This window comes from Mastomys coucha, unplaced genomic scaffold (assembly GCF_008632895.1).
Source record: "Mastomys coucha isolate ucsf_1 unplaced genomic scaffold, UCSF_Mcou_1 pScaffold18, whole genome shotgun sequence".
Classification (NCBI taxonomy): domain Eukaryota; kingdom Metazoa; phylum Chordata; class Mammalia; order Rodentia; family Muridae; genus Mastomys; species Mastomys coucha.
In genome coordinates this window covers 10,186,998-10,193,333 of record NW_022196900.1, presented here as the reverse complement: position 1 = coordinate 10,193,333, position 6,336 = coordinate 10,186,998, and the positions used below count along the sequence as shown (strand labels likewise).

General features: G+C 43.2%; 1 protein-coding gene across 2 annotated transcripts in view; it reads right to left on the bottom strand.

Moving 5' to 3' along the window:
• Plppr1 (phospholipid phosphatase related 1) overlaps positions 1–6,336 on the bottom strand; it is a 287,229-nt gene that overhangs the window by 198,081 nt on the left and 82,812 nt on the right. The window contains exon 1 of one of the 2 annotated variants that reach the window (XM_031377380.1): positions 4,169–4,559. The exons of the other annotated variant lie outside the window; for it this stretch is intronic. The gene's annotated coding sequence lies outside the window, so the exon portion shown is untranslated. Of the gene's footprint in view, positions 1–4,168; positions 4,560–6,336 lie in introns of those variants that run through there. 2 annotated transcript variants of the gene reach the window in all.

Here is a 6,336-nt window from a genome sequence, read left to right as displayed (position 1 = left end):
AGAGAGAGAGAGAGAGAGAGAGAGAGAACAGGAAAAGGCATATAAAGGGAGAGTTGGAAGGAGAAACTCAGAAGAGGTAAAATGATGCAGTATAGTTTTAATTTAAAATATTATTTCAAAGAAAACTTCTCAGTGCTCCATGCCTAACTATGTCTGATCCATGCCCAGGCATCCAACTCTAATCCAGAAGAATAGTAACTTATTCTCTGAGTCCAAACTCAAGAACTTCTAGAAATAATCACCTCATGCAAATGTATACTTCATGTGTGATGCCCTTGTTTTGAAGGTATAAAAGTTGAAAACATAAGACTTGCCATCAATGTCTTTCATAAGTGGAAAAGGAAAGAGTTATGAGGAAGTAAGAACAAAAAGACAATTATTTATGACTGTGAGGCTAAGGAGAAGAAGGAAGAACAATCTATTTGACATGTCACTTGTATGTTTAATAAGAAGGAAGGAAGGAGGGAAGGCAAGCAGGCAGGCAGGCGAGAATTTAATGGATCTCCAGTTTTCATAAGTTCAAATAGAACTCCTTTAACAAAATCTACAGCATGAGCCATGATTTTGTGTGTATGTAGTATATGCATATATGTGTTCACAAGTGCATGCATGAGCTTGTGAAGGAGAGAGTGAGTGTCGGGTCTCCTCCTGGATCACATTCCACCTTAATATCTGAGACAACACTTCTCCATGAATCTAAAACTCACCGATTTGGCTAGACTAGATGGCCAATGAGCCCCCAGATCTCTGCAGTGTCTATCTCACTTGGAATACACATGCAGACCACCACACTCGGATCTTTGTGAGGGTGCTTGCTAGAGATCTAAACTCAGGTCCTAACACTTGCAAGGGAAGCACTCTACCAACTGGACCAACTCCTGAGGCCTTGGCTTCACATCCTCCCCGTAACATCAGTAGCAGCTTTTATATTGCTCTCTAATGTCTACTAAAGCAGCTGAAAGGCAGCTTTATATCAAACAGTATGAACCCAGAGCCCAGAAAGAAAGTTCCAGGCACTTACTCCCCCATTCAGATACAACAGTGCTTCACTTCACTCCTTAATTTCAGCCCTCTCTTGTTGCAGTTATTCAATTGTGTCTCAGTCACTTTTTCTAGAAAGGTAAACTTGGTTCCTACTGTGTCCCTCTAGGGACATCTGCCCATCCCCAGCTCAGCTTCTCTAAATCTTGAACTTTAGAACCCAACCAGGTAACACGCATGTCCTGTCTATGAAGCTTTACTTAGGATCCCTGAGGGTCATGGCCCATGGCAGTCACTGTTTGCCTTTATCACCTCCCTGCCTGCCTGTGTCCTAAGACAATAGTCACCAATCAAAGCTATCACAGCTATGTCATGTCTTGGGAAACTTCCCTGGACTAGCTGGAACCTTCTCTGAGTAGTCGATTTTATTTTCTTTCACTCATGGGCCACCATATGGATTGTTCCTCCCTGTGTCCATAATAATCATTTGCTAGACTACAAATTTTGTCTCCATTGACAATCTTAGTAAAGCAGCTCTTAAAATGAGTTAGCCTCAGAATCAGGGAGCCCCACTCAATCTGTGAAGGAGTCGGATTACACTGTAGTGGTTATGAGACTACTGGTAGATTAGAACCCACAATGTGGGTGCTAGGTAATTCATGTCACTACATGCTTATAGCTACCTCTTGATAGTTTAATTTCAAGGAGATTAAGAAATTTTCTTGAGGTTTTTCCCTCACCTCCTATCAGAGCCTGGCCTCGGAAACATATATTTGTTGTCCGTTGTTTTAGTTTGAGTTCCAGTTGCTGGGATAAAGCATCATGATCAAAAGCTGTGTGTGTGGGTGTGGGTGTGTGGGGGTGTGTGTTATTTAGCTTGTATTTCCATATCACAGTTCATTATTAAGAGCAGTCAGGCCAAGAACTGAAATGTAGCAGAAACCTGAAGGCAAGAATTGATGCAGAGGTCATGAAGGAGTGGGTCTTACTGGCTTGCTCCTCATGGCTTGCTTAGCCTGCTTTCTTATAGAACCCAGGACCACCTGTTCGGGGTCGTGACACCCATAATCAACTGGGTCCTTCCACATCAATTACTAATTCAGAAATGCTCAACAGGCTTGCCTTTAGCCTGAGATATTTTTTCAATTGAGGTTTCTTCCACTCTGATAACTAGTTTGTGTCAGGTTGACAGAAAACCTAGCCAGCACCCTTACTTTAAAGATAGTAAGTGTGGTGTGACTATGTATTGTCACACCTCTGGATTCTAGATGATACTAACTTCTGGTCACAGGGCCACTTTTGTATTTGTAATGACTTCAAGGGAATATCCAAAGGCTTGTGAGTCTATAAGATCTCCTTTTATATTCTTTGGAAATTTTTGAGGGGTTTGAAAAGCATCTACGAGACACAGTTAAGCAGTGAGGATTACTTAGAATTCAGCATTGAGTGATCACGCTCATAGAGTGACTCACTATTCTTGTTGCTATTATTGTTGCTCCTGGCTGAACATGAAAAAAATTCTGTGAATAGAAAGAAAGCAAGAGATCTTTTTCATTAAGGTAGGATGTTGCTAAGTGTACATTCAAGCTATACGGCAAAAAGCGTAATACACATGAGCCATATGGTCTACGCACACATTTCACCAGCAGGTTGTAAGCAATGGTTGCTAAAAAGGGCTATTATACAATATGTTTTTTTGTGTCTCTCACATCTATGGATTTTTTTTTACTCTTAATTCCCTGTCCTTTCACATTCCCCAAAAGAGGGAAACACATATCTTTTAATCTCAACTGGCAATTTGCACTTCCGAAAGTAAAAATTTCAAAAGTGTTTATGTGCCCACATCTGTTGCATTCATCACTATAACCCCAGTCTTTGGCCCCTGGTAGGAACTCAATAAATAATTGTGTAATTTAAATCAGGTTCCATTTCCACAATGATCACAGCTGCCCTCTTAGGCTAAATTTATGCAAGCTGATGAAGCTCAGTGTGACTAAGCCTGTGAACAGAGATAGATGTAAATGTAAGGCTGCCTCTTTCCCATACATTATCCCCAGGAGTGAGTAGGCCTCTCGGTTATATGAGGCTTTGCTGTGGAAATGGTGCTGTAAATGAAAGTCTTTCCTGCATTGCAGATTGGGCAGAAGTACAGAGTCCAGCACTGGCAGGCTGGCTCCTGGGAGCAATGCTACAGGTACCTGGAGAGCCATCCCCAGCAGTTGCCTGGCTCAGCCTAGCTGGGAAATATAATGAACTACAGGAGTTAGCAACATAAAAAGAGACCCTCTCCACCACCTCTCAGAAGTACTGAGTAGTTAATCAAGGCAGATCATTTAAAACAACCCTCAGGTCCCCCTCCCCTGTAGAAACTTGTGTTTATCAGCTTCCTCCTGCTGTGCTTTTCAATGATCAGGAAAAAGAGTAACCCCTCGCTGGCCATTCGAGTCCTCATTAAATTGAGGCCAGCACAGTCAAGTACCAGGTACTTAGTCAGACATAGGCAGACCCTCATCAACTCCATCCTGGAACCAGGTCAAGTTCACACTCCAGTTCCCACTGCTTCCTGCCTCCAGCTCAACCTTTTTCATGCTTAGGATGATCTGTGTGCATGCCATCAGCTGACTCCCTCACCTTCCTGCTTCCTGATGGGGTTCTGGAAAGATATTGAAGGGAAAAGTAGAGTGGGGCCTTGCTCTGGTGCCCCACCTCTTCCTTCCCTCTCCACAGGGTCACCTGCATCAATCATAGCCCCTGTCTACAGGTCTTCTGTCAGTAAGGCTCTCCGCACAGCGCTGTCTATTGACCACTGAATTTTAGACCTCTCTGGTTTAGTTACATCCAGGCATAATATCTATGTAGGGCTGTTATCCTGCCGGATCCGCCATTTTCTGGATATGATTTGGCAGGTTCATGTTCAAATTCTCTGCTTACTTATGCTGGGAATGGCACCAGTACCCTAGTCACATGGGTGTCGTGAGAACAAAATAACACATTTATAGCAGTTAGAACAGGGCTCAATGAAATATTAATTACTGTTATTACAGAAGCTCAGCTTGGCAAAATTCCTGGTTTTAGCCTCAGATTTGACCTTAATCTCCCATTCCCACTCTTTTATAACAAAGAAAAATAACTGTGCAGATACTTTTTTTTTTTAAATGTCATCTCTAATTTATCTTTAACATATTACCTGAAAGAAGTTCAGCTATTTTTTTTCAGGGTCCTATAAGAAATTAAACTGCTAACGTGGTCTTGTCCAACCCAAAGCCATAGGGAGGTCAGGTTCAAAGCCTGAAGTGAAGTCAGTCAGGGCCTCCAGAATTTTAATCTAGAGAAGTCCCCTTGGTGTCCATCTCAGGTGACATCAGTGATGGATTGGCAGTCACTACCAGAACACTGTGTTCAGAAATAACGAGGAAGCAGGGGTGCTGTGATTGATTACCAGGGTCTGCCAAGGGCACATAGGCTGGAGTGATGACATCAGTGCCCTTGTTCTTTGTTTCCTGGTCCACTCTACCTTCCCAAAGAATTAGATGAGTAATTCTTCAGCAGATATTGATAAATCAACTTCTCTTTGTGAACTTCACAGGAGAGGGTGGAGCACACAGTGGGCCTTTGGACCTACTCCATCTTTGTCCCTGGTAGTTTATAATCTAGGCAGAAAGACAAAGAAGAGAGTGACGCCCTATTAACTCAATAGTAATTGAAAAGTGGGAGAGTTTACTGCTTCTGTTATTCACTGGTCCTGTAGTAAGCACTGGAGATTTGAAAGAACATATCCATGCTGATATGGGGAAACTACGAAGCAGGGGTAAGATAGCACATAGAGCAAGAGGGGTTCCATGGAAGGGAGCTGAGTCCAAGCTCAGTGTCAGAATGGCCTGTCAGATGAGCCCTGCAGGAGAGGACTGCCGGAGTGCTCAGAGAGGTGCTGACAACATAGTTCTTAATATGCTTCTTCCCTCGGTGTGGAGTCAGACATAGGGTCTATCCCTCCCTGCTATCACCATTTTCAGACTCTGAGACAAGACATGTCCGTACTCAGAACTTAAGCACTCAATTCAATGTTCAGGGAACTGAATATCAAGTTTGCTTGATGAAATTTATGGTGAGAGTGAATACTTCAAGTCAAGATTTCTGACACATTGAATCCCAATCATTAGTCTCCAATCCAGTTATAGATTATGCACCCTGCTACAAGTAGCTTCCCTAATCAGGTAGGTATTGGAATTGCTAATCTTGGTGGTCAACTAGATCATATTTGGAATCAACTAAAATCATATAGGTGGAAACTCCTGTGAGGGGTTCTCATGACTGGATCATTTGAAGTGTGAAGAACCTTCTTAAATCTGGGCACAACTTCTGGTGGCAGCTTGCATAAAACAATGTGGGAGAAGGAAACTTTTGCTTTTTGCCTGCTTGCCCCCCACTTTCTCTGGCAGGTTCATTGATCCTTCTGCTAAGGCATTTCTTTACTGATGTTAAAAATCTACTTCTTCAGGATTTCAAAGTAAACTGAAGGCCAGCAGTGCTGGGAATCCTTCAGGTCTCCAGCACTGGTTTGGCCCCGACTCAATTGTTAGTCTTTCTACTCAGATCAGAGCCTGTGAGCCACTTAGATAAATCACTGTGTGTGTGTGTGTGTGTGTGTGTGTGTGTGTGTGTGTGTTGTGTGCTGTGTGTTGTGAGAGAGGAGATAGATCGATAGATAGATAGATAGATAGATAGATAGATAGATAGATAGATAGATAGATAGATAGATCTCATGTCCTTTTCCATGTCTATATGTGGTAGAACACTCTGGTACAGTTATTGGTGTGAGTAGAGGCCAGACATGGATTTTAGCTGTCTTTCTCTATCACTCTCCACCTTCTTTTGGGAGACAGTATCTCTCACTGAAACTGGAACTCACCACATTGGCTAGACTGGCTGACCAATGAACCCCTGGGGTCCTCCTGTCTACCCCATCCCATCCACACTGCTGGAGTTGTGGTATGTTGTCTCTGTGTTTGGCTCTGATGTGGGTTCTTGGTACTGAGCTCAGGTTCTTATGCTAGCAAAGCAAGCTCTGTGCCCACTGAATTCTGTTTACCCTACACCCAGATCCTAATGCTATCCCAGCTTTTCAGTGGTGTGTAATCTCAGATTGCTGTCTGCTCTCCAGGACACCTCCGTGGCCCCTTGTCTCATCTCCTCTGAGGCTATCTACACTGTTCTGTTGTCTGCCAAGACATTGTCTTCCTGCATCCTCTCCAGAAAGATCCATTTCCTGTTTATAAGTCTTCCTCTCCCACTCTGGAAATCAGTTTGGCCGTTCCTCCGGAAATTGGACATAGTTCTACCGGAGGACCCAGCTAT